Below are 23,538 nucleotides of genomic sequence, written 5' to 3' on the forward strand. Positions count from 1 at the left end.
GGCCCCAGGGAAGGCCCTGCATTTGAGAGAAGTTGGAGGAGGTACATCAGCCCTGCTCCTGCCTCAGAGAAGCACCAGCTGCCACAGAGCCTGTGAGGTGTCCCTATCCCTAGGGCTGAGAGCAGATGAAAAGATACAGAGGGTTCCAAGTGCCTATAACTATGGTTCTACTGTAAAGCCTGGGTATCAGAAGTGATTAATTTAGTTGACCCCATTCAAGAGGCGGTGGCAATTAGGGGCAAAGGAGGGGCTGAGAGCCACAGACTCACCCCTTCCATACCTTTACCCAGGCAGCATGGCTCAATGGATGAGACCAGAGGCTCTGAGCAGATGCAGGCTGACTTGGACTCCTCTCCCAGCTTCACCACTTACCACCTGAGTGACCTCGGGAAAGCTGCTCTGAGGCCAAGTTTCACCATCCATAAAATGGTCATAATAAAGGTACCTAAAGGATGGCTGATAAACATTCAATAACTGCTATGTGACAGTACTCCTGTTTTACTGTATTAGTTTAGTTTACTTACTAATCCAAAAAACCCATTACTGTTGAGTTGATTCTGACTTAGAGCCATCCTATAGGACAGAGTAGAACTGCCCCATAGGGTTTCTAAGGCTGTAATCTTTACAGAAGCAGGCTGTCACCAGCAGAGCAGCTAATGGGTTCGAACCACTGACCTTCGGTTAACAGCTGAGCACTTAACTACAGCATTCTTGAGCAGGAGCCCTGGTGGTACAACAGTTTAGTGCTGGGCTTCAAACCAAAAGGTCGTTGGTTTGAACCCATCAACAACTCCACTGTAGAAAAGACCTGGCAATCTGCTCCCATAACAATTACGGCTCAGGAAACCCTATCAGTTCTACTCTGTCCTATAGGGTCACTATGAATTGGAATCAACTCAATGACACACAACAGCAACAATTCTAGAATAAAAATCCAAAAACCTAGACATCATCCTTGATTTCTCACTTATCTAGTCAATCAATAAGTCGTATTTATCTCCCTAATAGATCCTGACGTCGCCCATTTGTCCATCTCTGCAGCTTCCACTGAGTTGCAGGCATCACTTTCCACCTGGACTGTTGCAACAGCTTCCTACCATTCCCAATGAATTCTTCCCTGGGAGAAGCCACGACCTGAGGGATCCTTTACATTCTGATTCAGCGTAGACCACACCTCCGCTTCATGTCTTTCACCTGCTTCCCATTGCTCCTGGATGATGTGCCAACTCCTTACCACATTCCCACAGTTTACAGAGGAGAACAATGTTCCTCACCCACTAAGTCCAGGCACACTGGTCTCTTTCTTTTCACAGCAACCTGTCTTAAGGTCTCCAATCTTACTATTCCCATCTCCCAAAAATCTGTGGCTTCATCCTTCTTGGCATTCAAATCTCAGCTGAAAGATCCCTTCATCTGTGAGGCCCTCCCTGAGCACCCAATCTGTTTATACCACACACAGTATCTTGTTACCTAACGTACTGCCCTGTTTTGTTTTCTTCATGACACCTATCATGATCAAAGGTTCTTATTTATTGATTGATCTGTTGATTGCCTCTACCACTTGCCATCTGTCCTCAAGCCCTAGGACAGCAGGAGCCTGTATTCCCAGAGCTTGGTCTTCAAATATTGGTCAGATGAAAACATTCAAGACTATGCTTCAAGGTCTACATGAGGTACCTTCACACACACGTGTAACATAATAAGCACAGGGATTACACAGAGATGTTGTCGATTTTTAGTAGATGCTGTACTTTAAGTATTACTTGCTCCATCATTGCATGTTCTAGGTAAAGAATAAACACAGAAAAAACTGCAACGAAATGAAGGCCAGCAGTAATGGAGTCCAGCATCATTTAGCTCAAGCTATATATATATATATATATTTTTTATACAGGACTTCTTTGCGGTTGCCATAACATGTGTGCAGTCCCCTTAGAAACACAGTGTACATGTTGAACAGATGGACTCACACATGCTGAAGTAGTAATTTTGTAACATCACAGTTATTTTAATCAATAAATAGCTGATCTAACAAAGTGGGTCTCTGAAAGCCCTCTTGCTTCCTATTTTTCTGAGAAAATAGTTGCCCATCAGTCCAGAGCAGTATTCTCCCCATTGACTTACGTCTGCATTGATGCTATCTGCCTCAATAGAGGAGATATCCTTCCCTCTGCCCAGCCTTAATCTCTGCAGATTTCCTTGGATCTTGTCCTCTACTATCCCCTCTATGAATTATCTCACCTGTCACATATGTGTTTTTGAGTGTCCACGTGGGCTGGGAAGAAGGTCAGAACATTACCCAGGAGCTTCTAGGCCTTTAGTGCATCAGGCTGGAGATGTTAAATTTTCCAGAAAAATCCACACTATGAGTTACTCATTATAATTCCCTGCCTAATGTTAAATAACTCAGGTTTCACTATACACCCTTATACACTATTGGAGAATAAACACTTAATACTCACAAGAAAGAATCCATAGCTATATAAAACACATCCAAGGCTTTCACAGAAAGATTGGAAACTAAGCTCTGACATTAATTTGCTTTCTGAACTGGAATAAGCTATTTAACCTCTCTTGCTTCAATTCTGTCATCTGCAGAATGAGGATAATGGAATGGCACACTTGTCGAAGCTTCCAAATTACTACTCTGACGGGCCTTATGTAGACAGACATCTTTAACTCCTATAAAAACAAACCCTATCACTATGTAGAGTGATTGAAACATCTTCATGGGGGGAAATACCAGTGTTTACAGTATTTGGGTCACCAAAATATTCCTTTTAGAGTATCCTTATTTAAAGACAAAAACGTCCTACTTGAGAAAGAGAAAGATTATGAATTCTATTGAAGGAAAAACGTTAAGGCCTCAAAAGTATTTAGTAAAAATCATACCAGGCCTTTTAGTAAAGTCAATCAGAAAATTATGAGTTATGATTTTAACACACAGACATACATTACTAGTTGATGTACAGTTGACTCTGACTCATGGTGACTTACTCTATGCCAGACTAGAACTGTGCTCCACAGGGTTTTCAGTGGTTGATTTTTTGGAAGCAGATCACCAGACCTATCTTCTGAGGCACCTCTGCATGGACTCAAACCTCTAACCTCGGGTCAGTAGTGAAGACTTTAACCATTTGCACCACCCAGGGACTCAGACATGTATTACCCATCCATTTATTTAAAAAATATTTATAGAACCCTGGTGGCATAGTGGTTAAGAGCTATGGCTGCTAATGAAAAGGTCAGCAGTTCGAATCCACCAGGCGCTCCTTGGAAACTTTATAGGGCAGTTTTACTCTGCCCTATAGGGTTGCTAAGAATCAGAATCGACTTGACAGCAACAGGTTTAGTTTTTGTTTTTTATTGTGTTCCAGTGGCTGTGCAACTGTGCTCACAAAACTATGCATTATCTGAAAATAAATAAATGAAGAAGCACAGTGCGGAGTTGTTCTGCTCATGCCCAAGTATTTCTCCTTTGCATTTGTAATATCTGTATGTTAATCTTTTTTTTTTCCAAAGAAGGTATGCACAGTCAATAAAAAACCAACAAAAAGGTTTTGTTGAAATTCTAATCATCAGACATAAATATAAAATACCTAAGAATTGTCCTTTAAATGCCCACATTTCTTAAAATCATCTCTATTAGTTTTACTTACAAATAGCTCTTCCACCTTTTGGGTGCTTCATTTTCCATCTTTATAAGTTTATATATATTTAGACAAATTCCAAAACACAGAATGAGCCCTGAGCCATAGCATCCGAATCACTCATTCAGGGGAGGAAGCCTGCCAAATGAAATGTGGACTGATCTTAGGTTTTAAGCCCTCAAACCATTACCCTTGGTGCATACACCTTTTTTATTTTTTTTTAACCAAGGCTCTCCAATGAGGCCGCTACTTCTCTGGGTCTGGCAGAGCCACCTGGGTTCCTATACCTAACCTAACTCAGTGCCAGGAGCTTATTTGGAGGTCTTCCCAGACTCCCCTTCTGTAGCCTGTAGACTTTGAGGATTTCCTGGCATATATATATCTGTCTTCTTCCTTGAGGTTCATGCCACTTTCTTATTCTTCTACATTTTAAACCTCCTCACTGCAAAGAACTCTTAACTAACCCTAGCTGTTCCCTACTAAGTCCGTTCTTCCCATGCTTATTGGCCTTTTGTTGTATAACTTACTCTTTATTTCAGTGATCTGAATTAAATGAGTCATCCATACTTTTAGTAGTAACTCAAGTGATAGTAATGTTTCCAATTTTTAATAAAAAGTCATACTTCCTGCTCTACCAATCGCACTCCCCACCCCCCCATTAGAAACAGGGTTAGCATCCTTCCAAACTTCCCCTTGTGCACCCAAACTTGTGAAATATAGGCATTTACATTTATTTCCTTTGTACGAAAAAGAATATACAGCATATATTATTGTGAATGCCGACTGTTTATATCATTGAGATTTGTAAGCCAGTCTTCTTTTGAACGGCTACTTCTTAGTACGGCTATTCAACACTTTATTCTGCCATTTCATTACTGATAGATGCTCAGATGGAATATTTTGCTACTACAAGCAAAAGTCCTACTTAAACTCCTTTCAACATGTAACCTTTATATTCCTGCACTTTTATTTCTGGTGGATAAATTCCCAAAATAAGACTGCTGTTGAAGAAAACACACTTGTGAATTTTAAAGACACCATGTGTTATGGATTAAATTGTGTCTCCCTCAAATATATGGGAAACCCTCGTGGCAAAGTGATTAAGTGCTACGGCTGCTAACCAACAGGTCAGCAGTTCAAATCTGCCAGGCGCTCCTTGGAAACTCTATGGGGCAGTTCTACTCTGTCCTATAGGGTTGCTATAAGTCGGAATCGACTCGACAGCAGTGGGTTTGGTTTTTTTTTTTTTTTTTCAAATGTATGTTGGAATCCTAACCCTAAAACCTGTGGAAGTAATCCTATATGGAAACAGAGTTTTCTTTGTTATGTTAATGAGGTCATACCAGTATCCAGGTGTCCTAAACCTAATCCCTTCTGAGTTATAAGGAGCAGCAAAGACATAGAGACAAGCAAGGACAAATGGGGACGGGGGAGATAGCTGTGAAGTGAAGACTCTTCCCAAGGAACCAGGGGATTCTGCGGCTACAGAAGCTGAGACAAGGGTCTTCCCTCAGAGTGGACAGACAGAGCCTTTTGCTAGAGCTGGTGCCTTGAATTTGAACTTCTAGCCCCCGAAACTGTGAGAACATAAATTTCTATTCTTTAAAGCCATCCACTTCTGGTATTTCTGAGACAGCAGCACTAGGAAAATAAGACATCATGACATCAATATACAAAAAAACTTGAAATAATTTATAATCCTACCAATACGATATGATAGCCCCTATTTTCTTAAATTCTCCTCTGCAGTGGATGTTACCAAATTGTTTTTTGTTTGCCAATGTGAGGCACACAAAAAGTTAGTCCACTGTTTTCATATATGAATTTCTTTGACACCCAGTGAGGTCACACATTTTCCCGTGTTTATTGGTTATTTATATTTTCCAACATGTAAACTGCTTATTCTGAGTACACTTATGCAAGCCATAATTCTTACTGTCATCATTGATTTCTGTTCAGCCCTACAATGATCATTATTTTACTTGGCTCCACAATCGATGCCCCTGGAAGCAGCAGTCAAGAAATCAAATGTCATACTGCATTGGGTAAACCCGCTGCAAAAGACCTCTATAAAGTGTTAAAAAGCAAAGACGTCACTTTGAGGACTATAGTGCATCTGACCCAAGCCATGGTGTTTTCAATCACCTCCTATGCATGCAAAAGCTGGATAATGAATAAGGAAGACCAAAGAAGAATTGAAGCCTTTGAATTATAGTGTTGGTAAAGAATATTGAATATACTATGGTCTACCAGAAAAACAAAAAAATCTGGCCATTTTGAACTGAATAATCGTATCAACTAGACCAATAAGTAACATCGTGATAAACAGACAAAAGATTGAAGTTATAAAGGATTTCATTTCACTTGGATCCACAACCATGGAAGCAGGAGTAAAGAAATCAAAGGACACATTGCACTGGACAAATCTGCCACAAAAGACCTCTTTAAAGTATTAAGAAGCAAAGACGTCACCTTGAAGACTAAGGTGTGCCTCACCCAAGCCTTGGTGTTTCCAATTGCATCAAATGCATGTGAAAGCTGGACAATGAATAATGAATGTTGAAGAAGAATTGATGCCTTTGAGTTGTGATGTTGGCAAAGAATATTGAATATACCATGGTCTGCCAAAAGAAGAAACAAATCTGTCTTAGAAAAAATACAGCCAGAATGCTCCTTAGAAGAAAGGATGGTGACACTACATCTCTCATACTTTGGACACGTTACCAAGAGGAAGCAGTCCCTGGAGTAGGACATCGTGCTCAGTAAAACACTGGGTCAGTGAAAAAGATGAAGACCTTCAACAAGATGGAGTGACACAGTGGCTGCAAAAATGGGCTCAAGCGTAGCAATGATTGCAAGGATGGTGCAGGACTGGACTGTGTTTTGTCCTGTTGGACACAGGGTAGCTATGAGCCAGAACCATCTCAATGGCACCTAACGACAACAACAACATGGTCCACTAAGCCAGGGAAGACAAGCTGAGGAGGAACAGCGTTATAGTCATCATCGAGAAGAACACATCAAGGTCTACCCTAAAGCACAACACCGTCAATGATAGGATAATATCCATATACCTACAAGGACGAATAGCTGATTCAACTATCATTCAAGCTTATGCACCAACCACTGATACTAAAGATGAAGAAATTGAAGATTTTCACCACCTTTGCCATTCTGAACTTGATCAAACATACTACCAAGATGGTGATCGGAATGCAAAAGTTGGAAAAAAAGAAAAAGGAAACAAAGAAGAAGTGTGAAAATATCGTCTCAGTGGTAGAAACAATGCTGAAGATGGCACGAGAGAATTTTGTAAGACTAACAACTTATTCACAGGAAATACCTTTTTTCAGCAACATAAACAACGGCTATATTTGCAGACCTCGCTGGACAGAATACGCAGGAGTCAAATTGACTACATCTGTGGAAAGAGGTGATGGAGAAGCTCAGTATCATCAATTAGAACAAGGACAAATGTAGAACGGACCATCATTTACTCATATGCAAGTTCAAGGTGAAGCTGAAAAAAATTAAAACAACTCCACGAGAGCCCAAGTATGACCCTGGATATATCCCATCTGAATTTACAGACAATCTCAAGAATAGATTTGATGCATTGAACACTAATAACTGAAGACCAGACATGCTGTGGGATGACATCAAGGATAACATATATGAAAAAAGCAAAAGGTCATTAAAAATAGAAGCAAGGATGGAGAGACTTCATTTCAGATAATTTGGATCATCATCATGCTTGGTAGAGGTCAGTGAAAAAGAAGAAGACCCTCAAGGAGGTGGATTGACACAGTAGCTGTAACAATGGGCTCGAGTGTAACAATGATCATGAGGGCAATGCACGATGACCAGGCACTGTTTCGTTCTATTGTATATGGGGTCACTATGAGTTGGAACTGACTTGACGGCACCTAATAATAACAACATTAAAAATACGGGAAAGAAACAAAAGACCAAAATGGATGTCCAAAGAGACTCTTAACCTCATGCTTGAACACAGAGTAGCTAAAGTGAATGGAAGAAATGATGAAGTAAATGAGCCGAACAGAAGATTTCAAAGGGCCTCTCAAGAAGACAAAGTGAAGTATTATAATGAAATGTGCAAAGACAGTGAGTTAGAAAACCAAAAGGGAAGAACACACTCAGAATTTCTCATGTTGAGAGAACTGAAGAAAAAATTCAAGCCTCAAGTTGCAATATTGAAGCATTCTACAGGCAAAAAGCATGAGGTACTACTCCAGAGACCAGTCTCTCCTGATAACATGTCCGAAGTATGTGAGACAAAGCCTTGCCATCCTCACTTCTAAGGTGCATCCTGGCTGTCCTTATTCCAAGACAGACCCATTTGTTCTTTTGTAGGTCCATAATTCAAATGTGCCAATTCATCTTTGGTCTTCCTTATTCATTGCCCAGGACCAGTAAAAAAAAAAAAAAAAAAATAGGAAGACCCTCAACGAGATGGACTGACACAGTGGCTACAACAATGGGTTCAAACACAGCAACGGTTGTGAGGATGGCACAGGATCAGGCAGTATTTCATTCTATTGGACATAAGGTCACTGTGAGTCAGAACCAACTCAATGGCACCTAACAACAACAATAATAAGATGGCAAAAATTGAACAATGCAGGAAGCCTGATCCAAGCCTCGGTCTTTTCAATCACCTCATGTATGCAAAAGTTGGACATTGAAAAAGGAAGACTAAAAAGAATTGATGCATCTGAATTGTGGTGCTGGTGAAGAATACTGAATGTACCATGGCCTGCCAGAAGAAAGAACAAATCTTCTTGGAGGAATTATAGTTAGAATGTTCCTCAGAAGCGAGGATGGTAAGATTTTATCTTGCTTACTTTGGACAGTTCATCAGGAGGGACCAAACTCTGGAGAAGGACATTATGCTTAGTAAAGCAGAGAGTCGACAAAAAAGTGGAAGACCTTCAGTGAGATGGACTGACACAGTGGCTGCAACAATGGGCTCAAACATAGCAACAATTGTGACCATGGCTCAGGACTGGGCAACATTTCATTCTGCTATACATAAGGTCTCTATGAACTGGAATTTACTCGACAGCACCCAACAATAACAACAAACACAGTATAATCTGTGCCCTCCGGACCTGTAATAGTCTACTGTAATAGTCTTACTTCTTACTGCACAAAGAAGTAAGTTGCCTGGATCTCCTGCCTACATGCCTGCAACTCCTCCTTAGTGCCTCCTCTCTAGCCACTCTCCATGCAGTTTAGAAAACTGTAGCCATAAAATATAAACGTTGATTATGTCTCCTACCTTGGTGAAACCTTCCTTGCTTTCCTAAGAAATTTCAACCCCATCAGGTTTATGGAGCCCTAGTGGTGCTGTGGTTAATAGCTCAGCTACTAACCAAAAGTTCGGTAGTTTGAATCCACTAGTCACTCCTTGGAAACCCTATGCAGAAGTTTGACTCTGTCCTACAGGGTCATTATGAGTCGAAACCAACTCTACTGCAGCGGCTATCAGGTTTGCACTGAAGGCAGTTGTGGTTCAGTGGAAGAACTCCTGCCTTCCGTGTGGGAGACCTGGGTTTGATTTCCAGCCAGTCCTCTGATGCGCAGCTACCACCTGTCCATCAGTGGAGCCTTGCGTGTTGTGATGTTGAACAGGTTTTTGTTAAGCTTCTAGACAAAGACAGGCTAGGAAGAAAGGCCTGGCGTGTTACTTCCCAAAATTAGCCATTGAAAATCCTATGGATCACAACTGTCTGATCCTGTTGTACATGGGGTCACCATGAGTTGGGGATTGACTTGATGGCAGCTAACAACAACATTAAGTTTACAAGACCATGAATGACTTGAACCTTACTTGCTTCTTTAGCCTTATTTCTCACTTTGCGTCCTTTTGCCCTCTCTGCAGCAACTATAACCTGACTTCTCCTTTCCCTATATGCAGCGTTCTCTGTCATCTCTGAGTCTTTGCATATGCAGTTCCCTGGGCTCACACTGCCTTAAAATCCAATGGGATGGAGAGTCCACCCCAGAAATTCTTGGAGAGTTACACATTATTACCAATGCAAGTCAAATCTAAAACAGCATGTTAATGACTAACCCTGACAGGGAACACAACAGAGAACCCCTGAGGGAGCAGGAGAGCAGTGGGATGCAGACCTCAAATTCTCGTAAAAAGACCAGACTTAACGGTCTGACTGAGACTAGAAGGACCCTGGAGGTCATGGTCCCCAGACCAAAGACAGGAACCATTCCCAAAGCCAGTCCAGGGATTGGACTGGACTATGGGATAGGAAATAATACTGTGAGGAGTGAGCTTCTTGGCTCAAGCAGACACATGAGACTATGTGGGCAGCTCCTGTCTGGAGAGGAAATGGGAAGGCAGAGGGGGACAGAAGCTGGCTGAATGGTCACAGGGGATACAGCGTGGAGAGAAGGAATGTGCTGTCTCATTGGGGAAGAGCAACTAGGAGTATATATAAAAAAAAAAAAAGTATATAGCAAGGTGTATATAAATTTTTGTATGAGAGACTGGCTTGATTTGTAAACCTCCACTTAGAGCACAATAAAAATTTAAAAATAAATAAAACAGCACGCTATCTGGAAACACTGAAAAATAAGCAAAGAAACTGCACATCAAGAAGACAAAATGACCACTGTATCATGGCTACTGGCAGTTTGAATAAGGGCCAAGCCACAGATACAGAAACTGAATTACCTACCATTAAAACTTCAGGCTGAATTTGGAATCTCAAAGACGTTGGTGGATAACCACGTCTTTCCTTTAAAAAGTGAACTATTTCTTGTAAATTCTGAATAAGAGGATCATTGCGACAGAAGATTTGGCAGCCCACGGGGCATGTTAGTAACTAAAGATTTACCATCAATTTGGCAGCTCAATTTCCCTCTTCTGATTAAAACTATAAGTGGCAGAAATAAATGCCTTTCATTTCTAAACATGACAATAAAGATAAAACGAAAAAAGAAAAAAATGATAGATTTGACTACCTAAAATCTTTAAACTTTCAGTATGGCAAAATACACACATAAACATGCATATGCAAATTAAAAGATAAATGGTTAACTGCAAAAATAATCATAACCAAAAAGACAGTTTAAATCATTAACCTATAAAGAGCTCTGATAAACCAATACGAAAAAGACACAAACCCAACTAAAAAATAAGCAAAGGAAATGAGCAGGTAATGTAAGAAAAATACAAAATGGCCAACAATGCAAGAAAAAAAATTAAGCAAATAGAAGGGAATAATATACCAGTTTTACTTATAAAAGATAAGACGCGGTGTTGACCATAGGCACTCACATTCACTACTTGTGGAAACAAAAACCAGTTCAGAGACACTATGACACTAGAGGAAACCCTGATGGCCCAGTGAGTGGTTAAAAGCTACAGCTGCTAACCAAAAGGTCAGCAATTTGAGTCCACCAGGCGCTCCTTGGAAACCCTATGGGGAAGTTCTACTCTGTCCTTTAGGGTCACTATGAGTTGGAATGGACTGGACAGCAATGGGCTTGTTTTTCGTCTTTTGTTTTTTTTGCGGCAATAGATGTCAACATTTTAAATATGTGTGTTCCCTGAACCAGCAATTCAAATTACAGGACAGTATCTAGAGGAAAGACTTAGACAAATAAATAAACTAGTAGTTGGCCACTAAAAGTAATAATCCAAAAACTAAATGTTAATCTAATATTAAGTAGAAATATGTACAAAACAGAATATAGGTAGGTAGGTACCCATGCAGGCAGGCAGGCAAACAAGTAGATAGATAAACAGATGATAGATAGATAGACAGGCAGGTAGATAAGATGGAATAAGCTTTTTTTAATTAAAGATAAATCCACTGCCCCATAAGGTTTCCAAGGAGTGGTTGGTAGATTTGAACCGCTGACCTTTTGGTTAGCAGCCAAGTTCTTAACCACTGTGCCACAAGGGCTCCATTTTATTAAAGATATGTACTATAAAAAAAGTGTGTGTCCATGTGACCTGCCTAAAATGGTCCAGAAAGCTCCATAACAAAAAGTTAACAGTAGAAATCTCTCAGAGAGGATATATGTATGCCTTTAATATTCCTTTTTTATACTTTTTAAAACAGAGCATGAATATTTTTATCAGATAACAATATTATTTTAAAAAATAATGCCTTTGTTTTGCCAGTGTAGCAGGGGCAAGGGTTTGGGGAGCATCATTTCAGGGGACATCTAAGACATTTGGCATAATAAAATCTATTAAGAAAACATTCTGCATCCCACTTTGAAGAGTGGTGTCTGTGGTCTTAAATGCTAGCAAGCAGCCATCTAAGATGCATCAATGAGTCTCAACCCACCTGGATCAAAGGAGAATGAAGAAAACCAAGGACAGAAGGTAATTACGAGCCCGAGACTACATCAGCCTGAGACCAGAAGAACTAGATGGTGCTCGGCTACAACCAATGACTGCCCTGACAGGGAACACAACAGAGAACCTCTGAGGCAGCAGGAGAGCAGTGGGATGCAAACCCCAAATTCTCATAAAAAGACCAGACTTAATGGTCTGACTGAGACTGGAAGGACCCCAGTGGTCATGGCCCCCAGACCTTCTGCTGGCCCAGGACAGGAACCATTCCTGAAGCCAACTCTTCAGACATGGATTGGACTGGACGATGGGTTGGAAAGGGATGCTGGTGAGGAGTGAGCTTCTTGGATCAGGTGGACACTTGAGACTATGTTGGCATCTCCTGCCTGGAGGGTAGATGAGAATGTAGAGGGGGCTAGAAACTGGAGAAATGGACACGAAAAGAGAGAGTGGAGGGAGAGAGCAAGCAGACTCATTAGGGGGAGAGTAACTGTGAGTGTGTAGCAAGGTGTATTTGGGTTTTTGTGTGAGAGACTGACTTGATTTGTAAACTTTCACTTAAAGCACAATAAAATTTTTTTAAAAACGCCTTTGTTTTAAGAACAATGTAGTAGGTTCCATATATTTAGGAAATTATATATAGAATAAGACAGGAATATACATATTATGTATATATATACAATATGTATAAATATGTGTTATAGTACAGTATAATGCAGTAATTTAAAAAAGCCACTGCCATCGAGCAGATTTCAACTCATAGTGATCATGTAGGACACTGTAGAACTGCCCTGCAGGGTTCCCAAGGCTCTATATCTCTATGGAAGCAGACTGCCACATCTTTCTCCCATGGAGCGGCTGGTGAGTTCAAACCGCCGACCTTTTGGTTAGAGGTGGAGTGCTTAACCACTGCTCCACCAGGGCTCCTTTAATATAGCATAGTATAACATAATATAAAGTATTATATGTATTATACATATTATATATTACATATGATATATATATACATACATATGGAAAAGGGAAGAAAGTAGTTTTAAATTATAAAGGCTGATCACATATTCTATCTGTTCATCATTCAGAATTTTTTTTCAAATGGTTTCATTGTAATAAAGCCTTAAATGTTTTGCTCTAAGCACTCTGGATTTGATTTTTCACACATAGTATATTTTAAGGGCTGTTCATTTGATTGCATTTGGTTCACTTAAATTCATCTCATCAAAATGCAAAATTCCTAAGAGCTATTTTATCTCCCCAAAACCACTTAAGTCTAATTTATGTCCTCTTTTTCTTAGAAAAAGGAAAATACATATTGCCAAAGTAAATGAGCTTAAGCTCCCAAAGTTCAAGGCTGACACAGAAGTCACTTAAATATCAGGAGGCTGAAAAGCATTCTGGCCTTCAGTTGTTACTTAAAGAGTTTATCTATCCAACCCAATTCCTAAATCAGCACTCCACAACACAGACGGAACCACTTTCCTAGCTTTTAGAATTGTATATCCCATATTATTTTTTAATATAGAAGTGGACGATGCCCATTGCCTAGGAAACAAATTGTTCCCAAATTTGGGCAAACACACAGCTAAGGATGAAAGGGTTGGGTGTTTTCACAGAACATTCACAAGCAATAGTGGGCAAACTTCTAGGTGTGCAGGGGCAGACTGACAGAAATCACTTATCAGCGTCAGAGGTTAGTTCAAAGTAAGAACTTGCCAACTTCCTCCTGCTAATGCGTCTTAGAGTTGAATGAAGCAGCTACTAGTTACCCCCTCTTCCTACAGGGTGACTCTGCATCTGGGTCTGGGACAGACCCAAATTAATTGTAATTATCAAGATTATTCTTCCGTAACTATTAATTGTGCCTCCCTCTCACTCCTCAGTCACCCTACTCCAGGTAGTAATTTCTATGGTCACTCTATGCCATGTGTGATGGTTAGGATTGTGTGTCAACTTGGCTGGGCCATGATTCTCAGTGTTTAGATGTGATCACTCCCATGATTGAATCTGCTGTGAGTAGACAATCAGTTGGAAGGGTTTCCTTGGGGGTGTAGCCTGCATCTAAATATAAGCAGACATTCTGGCTTTTTTTCCCTCCCTGGATCCTGCACTGCCATCTGTTCATCGGACCTCTGGCTCTTCGGACTTGAGCTATCAGCATATCTGAAGATCTTGGAGTTCATCAATCTTCATAGCCTGAGAACAAGAGTCCAGCTCTCCGACCTGCCAATCTTGGGTTCACCAGCCCCTGCGGCTATGTAAATCGTGAGAAGCCTCTATCCTGATACGCAGACTTGGGACATTTCAGCCCCTACAATCCCGTGAGCCGCTTCCTTGATATAAATCTCTCTAAATATATACTTAATTTATACGCCTTACTGGTTTTGCTTCTTTACAGAATCTAGCCTAAGACACTGTGATACTACGATTGACCTACACCCTGGTCCCAACACTACTTCCTATTTCTCAGTGTCTGGTGCTGGCCTGGAACCCCTGGATGGTGCAAACAGTCAACACCCTTGACTACTAACAGAACTGTTGGTGGTTGGAACCCACCCAGAGACATCTCAGAACAGAGTCCTGGAGATTGGCTTCTGAAAGATCAGCCATTGAAAACTCTACGGAGCAGTTCTACTCACACACCTGGGGTTGCCATGAGTCAGAATCAACTCAACAGCAACTGTTTTTTGTTTTGGTGCTGGCCTGATTCTGTCAAGACCCCTCCTTACTCAGGATCCTGCTGTTTGATCTCCAGCTTTGGGATCTGCTGAATAGATTCTGATCTTGCTTGCTCCTAATCCTGAGAAGGTCCTTCATGAGCTGGATTATACCAGAGGACACTGAATTTATATTCTCCTTGGCTCTCTTCCACTGGAGGCAATCTTTGCCCTGAACCTCTTTCCCATCTTATAAACCAAAATCCAGTGCTGCCGAGTTGATTCCAACTCATAGCGACCCTATAGGACAGAGCAGAACTGCCCCACAGAGTTTCCAAGGAACGCCTGGCGGATTCAAACTGCCCGCCCTTTGGTTATCAGCTGTAGCACTTAACCACTACGCCACCAGGGTTTCCATTCCCATCTTATAGTGGGAACCAAACCCTGTCCTCCTTGCCACTTCCTCCCCTCTATTTCTCCCATCCTGGGATTTCAACTCCAACAAGTATGTCACTGAGTTTCAAGACTCTGACATTAAGGACGCTGATTCCTCCATACAGATCTTATACAAATCTTTTGTCTACCAAGCCGAGAAAGTACTTAGCTGTCCTTCAAGACCCAATTCAATCATCTTTTTCCTAGTGACTCCTAACCCTATAATGGAGTATGTGTCTACTTTCTTCTCTGCGCAAAATCTACACAAACACATTCATGAACTTACACACAGACACACATACACATGCACTCACATGCAATTATTTGTCTTCTATTGTCGCTATTGTTTACATATCTTCTTTCCATATTAGACTCTAAGCTCCTTGAGTGAAGGCCATATTTTATTTGTCTATAAATACCCAGTATGTCCCTAGACAGGTGAAAGCACATAACGTATACTGCACAGGAGTTTGCTGAATTGACTAAGTATGGCCTATCAGGAAAACTATCTTTATTTTTAGACAATTTCCTCAGTATTACACACCTCCTTTTTACATATATTCAGATACATGTGAGGTAGGCTAAAGAGTTTGTGTGATGGTCAGTTGGGAGATTTTATACTTTCAGAGTCAAGACAACTACCATGATCAAATGGTGCTGTAGAAAGTTTGGAGTGACACCAAGGAGGGACTGGGAATTGGGAGCAAGTTAGCTACTTCCCAATCTAGCCTGGGTGACAAGATCCTGTAGTACGATGGGGCAATGGTAGAGAAAGAGAAAATCTGAAATTCGTTCCACAATAAATGTTAAGAAAGGTAAAGAAAGGGTCTCAACAAATTGATACATCTGAACTTTGGAAAGTTCAGGCTCTGATTCATGCAACATCTGCAGCAGATTCCTGAGGGCCTGCTCAGTACACTGCCCTTTCTATTTCTTCAGAGAAGCAGAAATCAAAGTCTAAGATGCATATTACTCAGGAGTGTATAGAAGCACAGGGGAAGACCAGCACACTTGCTGTACATTAATATTCTATGTTCTATGGGTCCAAGGATGGAGTAAATGCCAGAAATAGCTCTTTCGAGAAAGAGAGCCTAAAGTGCTCTAGTAGATTCAACGAGGGTGTCATTGGTAAGTTAAGACAATGCCAGAAAGGCTAACAAGATTAAATGTATTAAAAAAGAACTGAGACTAATAGAAATTTGATTTCCTTTTCCCCAAAGAATATCAAGCACTGAGATATAAGAAGTTAAGAGAATGTGAAAAAAGATGGTTAGATTTGTAAGTGATTTGCTTCTGAGGAGAGATTTTGGAAGATTATTTAACTTAGAATGAATAGTAAAATATTCAAGGTAGTTCTGTCATACCAAACCAAAAACCAAACCAAGTTGATTCCATCTCATAGCAACCCTATAGGACAGAGTAAAACTGCCCTATGGGGTTTCCAAGGTTGTAAATGTTAACAGGAGCAGACTGCCACATCTTTCTCCCACAGAGCAGCTAGTGGGTTAAAACCATCGACCTTTTGGTTAGCAGTTATGTGATAATTAAAAAAAAAAAAAAAGGAAATGGATGTTAAATTCCTAACTCACCTGGGTCATGGTCCAAATAAGAAAAGAAAACCTATTTTCAACTTGCTGAGGAACTACTTACATAATAATTTGTAGATCTTCACATACAAAGATAATTATTAAACTCAGATTTTATCAGTTTTTTTCAACTAATAGAACTGGTTGAAGTAAAGGAAACTGGTTTAACTAAGCCATCTGCACATCTTCACCCAGTTCACTTTTGGAATATAGCTGAGAGAGGACTGGGCAAAGCTGGGGTGCAAAGTTAAAGGCACACACACTCAAAAGGCAGGAAAACCCAGGCTCCTCCATGTTGAGCAGATGCCCTTACTCATGTAGGATTGCCAAAGCAAAAGATACAAACAGGCTTAGGTAAAAATTTCAATTGTCTGTTTCCAAATGCAGAGTACTAGGCACTACAGTCAAGTCATTTAAAGTCTCTGCAGTTAAGTCTCTTATCTGTAAAACATAAATAAACATATAAACCTCTCTGATGAGATTATTAAGCATTTCACACAGTGCATATCGGTCTGTGAAGAGAGCACCAAAGCAGAGAACACAGGGGTTGTATATGTGGAAGACACCTGGTAGGATGCATGCTTGTCCTTCTACTAAGTTCTACTGCTTGATGACCTTAAAACAAATAAAACTAAAGCCTTAGATAGTTTTAATGGAAAACAAAATACACTGGAATGCACACTCATGTCTACATGACTTCAAACACAGACAGGCTGAATAGCATTCTATGTCATCTGGTTGTTCTAGTTTCAGAAGGTAACAATCCCGAAGACAATGCATCCTGATTATGGACCCTTTATTTTTGTTTGCATGTGGCTTATAGTGCCATACAGAGAGTCCAAGGGTCTCTGAAAGAAAGACTGACAGAGTTATGAATAGAAACCCATTTTTGGGACCACGTTCAAGTTCAGATTTGCATGACAATGTCTGTAGTGCTTTATTCCTCTTAAAACCAGAGGCACATCCTCTTATACTCAGCTTTCTGTGCATTTTAACTAGCAGATTCCAAGCCTGATGGTGATGATTATTTTTCTAATCTTAAGATTTTGAATCTCACATAAAACATACCACAGTGGGTCTCCAAAAGCTTACTTGTTTTCTAAACAGTACCTTACAAGTCTCTAAAGAACAAAACATGATATTAAAGGGAGAAAAAAAAAGTATACAATATAGAAGAAATCAGCACAACTTGACCAAGGCAAAGTCACAGAAGCTTCATAGACATATCCAGATACCCAGAGGGGCTGAGTTACTGCGGCAAGGGCTGGGGGCCATGGCTGCAGGGGTCATCTAGATCAACAGGCATAACATAGTTCACAAAGAAAACGTTCTGCATCCAACTTTGGTGAGTAGCATCTGAGGCCTTAAAATGTGAGCAGCCATCTAAGATGCATCTACTGGTCCCGTCCCGTCCCGAGCAAAGGAGAATGTAGAAAACCAAAGACACAAGGGAAATATTACTTCAAAGAACTAACAGACCACAAGTACCACAGCCTCCATCAGCCTGAGCCCAAAACAACTGGATGGTGCCCGGCTACCTCCACTGACTGCTCTAACAGGGATCACAATAGAGGGTCACAGACAGAGAGGGAGAAAAATGTAGAACAAAATTCAAATTAAAAAAAAAAAAAAAAAGATCAGACTTACTGGTCTGACAGAGACTGAGGGAACCCCCAGGACTATGGAACACCCTCCCCACCCCGGCTGCCGCTACACCCTTTTAACTCAGAACTGAAGCCACTCCTGAAGTTCACCCTTCAGCCAAAGTTTAGACAGGCCTATAAAACAATAACACACGAGAGGAACCAGCTTCTTAGTTCAATCATGTATACAAGACCAAATTGGCAACACCTGCCCAAAAGCAATGACAAGAAGGCAGGAAGGGGCAGGAAAAATGGACAGGTAGAAATGGGGATCCCGGGGTGGGGAAGGGGAGAGCGTTGACACATCGCAGGGGTTGCAGCCAATATCACAAAGCAATTTGTGTGTAAATTGCTGAGTGAGAAACTAATTTGCTCTGTAAAGTTTCAGCTAAAGCACAATAAATAAATAAAAATTCAGCAGCAAGAAAAAATAACCCTTCAAATTTTTATTTTGCTACACATCCTAGCTATATGCAAAGATCATGTCTATGAAAACAGGAGCATTCTCTGTGACAGAAACTGGATAAGGCTTTAGGGTTCAGAGTTGGCTTCTGAGGTAACCAGCCAGGACAGATATAAAATGATAAACCTGTAAGAAATGTTGTGTGGAATATTGCTTCCTAGTTTTAGAGTCTTTCCCCCTTCCATTAAAAACCAACCAACCCACCTGTGAAAGAATACAGCACTTTCATACCCGAGAGAACCGACTGATAGTGGAAGAACAAGTATATTCCTGAAGGTTTTCCTTAAACAGCATAATCGTTTTTCACTGACAAATCCAACAATTATTCCTGAGATGGATGTGTTGATTTAGTAACGCTCTGTCACTCCAGATCTCTCTGTTGACGCTTTCCCTCTCCCAGGGGGCAGCCATTCTAAAGAGTTATCCCTTTCTGCAGGCAGCTAGACCCATGGACTCTCTGGGAGCACAATTATGAATTTACACCGTTCAAATGAAAATGGATACCAATTAGACAAGTTATGCTAGAAAACAAAAGGAAATAAAAAAATTTGAGATGAAAATAAAACAATCCTTCAAAAGCTATGCAATCATATAACCCAGCAAAATACTCTCACTCCTTAGAAATATCAACCGTCTTATTGAAGTGTATGGTTTCCGTGCGGCTCTGTTGCTAAGACTGACTGTATTCATGTCTGCCCGGCCAGAGAACACAGAATAATGTACACAATAGCTGAGATACCTTTACAGTGGCACAACGGTTAAGCGCTCAGCTGCTAACCAAAAGCTTGGCGGTTTGAACCCAGCTGGTGGCTCCATGGGAGAAAGACCTGGGGATCTGCTGCAGTAAGATGACAGCCTAACAAACCCTATGGGCAGTTCTACTCTGCCACATAGGGTCACTATGAGTCAGAACTGACTCCTCGACAGCACCTAACAAAAACATATCTTTACAGTACCTCTTTTCCAACCTGAAGAAAATGTATTAGTCAATTATTGGCTTCGATTGCTGAGATGGGTACTATGTGGGTTCAGGAAATATGATTCCAGCCCCTAAAAAGACTCCAAATGTACTAGTAGGGAACAGACCTTGTAAAAAGTAGCCAGGAAAAAGTAATTAGAATCACATCCCTGGCTCCTGATCCTGAATCCAGGAGTCAGAAAGTGAATCACAAGCAAAAATGTAAATGGTTTGTGTCTGAATATCACTACATGCCATTTACAAAAACCTAGCCATATGACGAATCAAGGCATTTGCTATAAAAGTGCTGTTGGAAATATTAGCTATATTGACCAATTTAACTTTTAAAAACCCACTGAATAAATACCTTCCTTAATCTGTACCAGAAATTGTTTTATTTTTATAGATAATGATTATATAACCACTCTCAGTGAGACGACATGTTGAACTACATTTAATATTCAATCGCAAGTAATATTTTAGCCTTTCTAAAACAGCTGTGATTGTCTGAACTCTACCCTCCACCAACTAACTCATTTCCCCCTTACACCCATTTCTCCCTTCTCCATTTGGCTGCATTTAGTTCTTCTGGGCTCTTTAGACCTAGTCCCACATTCCTGGAAATTCCCTGGCTCCATGCATTTATTCCATAAATATCCACTGGAAGTCTCCAGACAATCAATGCAGGGTGCCAGGCACTGATGTCCACATTATTTTTCAAACATATCAGGATTCCATTCTTCCCACTTCCCTATCAGCAATTCTTTAAGTGTATAAATAATAATAGGATATAACAATGAATGTTCAATAAATGTTAGCATTTCTTTTGCAGCCATGTTCCATGTGAAATACACTGAGTATTTCATAAATTTTATGCTATTTAATTACCACATCAAACATCATTACTAATGTCACCTCTGATAGTACGGCAGAGGAAACTGGGTTTTGTGAGGTGAAGCAACTAACCAACCCAATGTCACAGAGGGGTCAAATGGAGGAGCCAAGCCCCACACCCAGTTAGCTGGACTCTATCTCCTGGGTAACAAGAGGTGGGAGGGGCTGCATATCATTTCATAGAGAAAATAAACAAGATGTGACTTTTGGAGGAATATCATAATAAAGCAAAATATCACTTTCGTAACTGTTATTAAAAAAAAAAATTGCTGTCAAGTTGATTCTGACCCGTAGTGACCCTATAACACTGTAAATAACTCAGGTCTGATAGTATCTTGATATCAGCATCTCAGAAGTTATTGCTTTTCAATAGTTAGCATAGAAAAAAAAAAAGATTCTATTTCAAAAGGAAATTAAAATACACTCTGCCAATATCTGTGAGAAACCACAGTGACCATGTGTTTAAAAATGTGTTCAGATTTTAAGAAAGCTGTTTTTAGATGTTCACAGAGTGGGCAAAGGCATATATGAAGGAGGATATTAGACTCGTAAAATGTTAAACCCATGAACGTTACTGGAGTCACATAATCACCCCCATTACCATATTCCGGTTGGTGAGTGTCCTAGGAGCCTCCAAAGAGAAAGAGGCGCCGTGTGACCCTTTCCAATTTGATTATGAGCTAAGAGGGGGAAAAGTCACAGCTACTGGGACTGGAAATCCACCATGAGGGGCTATAACCCAGGTTTTAATTTTACAACTTCTGCATATTAAATCTACTATCAAGCGGCAAACAGCATTTCTAATCAAGGAAATGGATGACTTTTCCCCTGAAATGGGAAGAGAAGCTCTGTAAAAGTAAGATGTGTTTGAAGGACAGAGAGAGGAGGAGAGAAACAGAGAGGGAGGGTAGGCCAGGCCAACAATAGCCAACACGTTAAAGCTTGCAATGAAAAAAATTGTTCTTGATAACCTAAAGAACTGAGTTCAGTATAAACACTTACTGGGTACCTTCTATGCACACAATGGGCCCTGCAGCTGATCCTACGATTAAGGGTGACCAAGACACCATCCCTAATACCATTGATCTCTTAGTCTCACCGTCATATAAAAGGTAACATGTGCAGTATGATATGCGCACTAAAACAACCATACCCAAGTGGAAGAGGTGGGAATTACTCGTTTTGATATTTTAATAGAAAGGCAGGTTTTAATAGAAAACATAAAGCAAGCATACAGTGGCATCCATTAAACTTTGAGTCTATAGCTGTTGATGCATAAAGACTGGCAACCACCAGAAGTAGAAGCCTGGAGTCTCAGGCAAAAATGGTACTCCTTCAACCGTGCTAACTATGTCTTAGATATCTAGTGTTGCTATAACAGAAACACCACAACTGAATGGCTTTAACACAGGGAAATTTATTCTCTCACAGTCTAGGAAGCTAGAAGTCCAAATTCAAGGTGTCAGCTCCAGGGGAAGGCTTTCTCTCTCTCTTGGTTCTGAGGGAACCTGTCATCAATCTTCCTCTTGTCTAGGAGTTTCTCAGTACAGGAACTCTGGGTCCAGAGGATGTGCTTTGCTCCCAGGCTGCTTTCCTGGTGGTACGAGGTCCCCTTGTCTCTCTACCCACTTCTCTCTTTTATATCTCAAAAGAGACTGACTCAGGACACAACCTAATCTTGTAGATTGAGTCCTGCCTCATCAACATAACTGCCTGTACTCCTGCCTCATTAACATCATAGAGCCAGGATTTACAGCACATAGGAAAATCACATGAGATAACAAAATGGTGGACAATCACACAATACAGGAATCATGGACCAGCCAAGTTGACACACATTTTTGGGGCACACAATCCAATCCATAACATCCCATGCTTTGGCTCCCAAAAATTCATGTCCTTGCCACATGTAAAACACATTGACCCCATCGTATCTTGCAAAAGTCTTAATTCAACTCCAAGTCCAAAATCCAAAAATTCTTCTGCATCTCTGAAATCCAGAATACAAATTATCTGCTTTCAAAGTACAATGGTGGAACAAGCACAATGCAGACATTCCCATTACAAATTGGAGAAACTGGAGGGAAAGAAGGGATAACAGGCACCAAGCAAGTTAGCCAAACACATTACATTAACCCTCAAGACTTGAAAATAATCCTCTGTTCTCTGAGGTCCATTTGGACAATGCCCCTGCCCTCCAGACTCTAGGTATTGGTCACACTCTTCAGATTCCGAGTGGAGGGCCCTCAGCCCTGGGCTTCAGCTCTGCCTTCCAGGCCCACTGGAATGGCAACTCTGCTCCCTCGAATTTGGGCAGCCCCATTTTCCTAGTTCATCTGAGTGATGACTCCACCCTTTGAGACCCCAGAGGTCATGGCCCTACCCTCTGAGAATGAGGTACCTCTGTTTCTTGTGTTCCTTGTCTTTTCAGCCTCTGCTTCCTGGTTCCTTGGCCTCTCAGACCCTCAGGCCTCACCACCTATGTCTGCCCTGCTGGGGCAAGTGTTCCAAAGTTCTTTAGCTCCAGTGATAAATGCCTGGAGGCACCCTACTCTGCCAGTAAACTTCCGCTGGAAGGCACTCAGCTCTCTTGCTCCATGGGTCTGCCGGCTCCACCACTGTCTTGCACTGGCCTCCTGCTTCTGCTGCTGCTTCTCACCATGTGCGCCATCTCCAGTGTAACAGCTCTCCTCACTTCCTTCTGAGTCCTCACGAGAGTTGTCTTGAATGTCCACAATTCCACCAACAGTCTTTTCAAGGCAATATTGCTTTTGCTATTAAACCCATTGCCATCAAGTCAATTCCGACTCATAGCGACTCTATAGGACAGAACAGAACTGCCCCAAAGGGTTTCCAAGGAGCAAATGGTGGATTTGAAAGGCCAGCCTTTTAGTTGGCAGCCATA

At 40.9% G+C, this 23,538-nt stretch overlaps 1 protein-coding gene across 2 annotated transcripts in view; it reads right to left on the bottom strand.

Moving 5' to 3' along the window:
- Window positions 1-23,538, bottom strand: part of PRKN (parkin RBR E3 ubiquitin protein ligase) — a 1,623,853-nt gene that overhangs the window by 1,432,250 nt on the left and 168,065 nt on the right. The gene's annotated exons all lie outside the window — the stretch shown is intronic.

This window comes from Loxodonta africana, chromosome 1 (assembly GCF_030014295.1).
Source record: "Loxodonta africana isolate mLoxAfr1 chromosome 1, mLoxAfr1.hap2, whole genome shotgun sequence".
Lineage (NCBI taxonomy): Eukaryota > Metazoa > Chordata > Mammalia > Proboscidea > Elephantidae > Loxodonta > Loxodonta africana.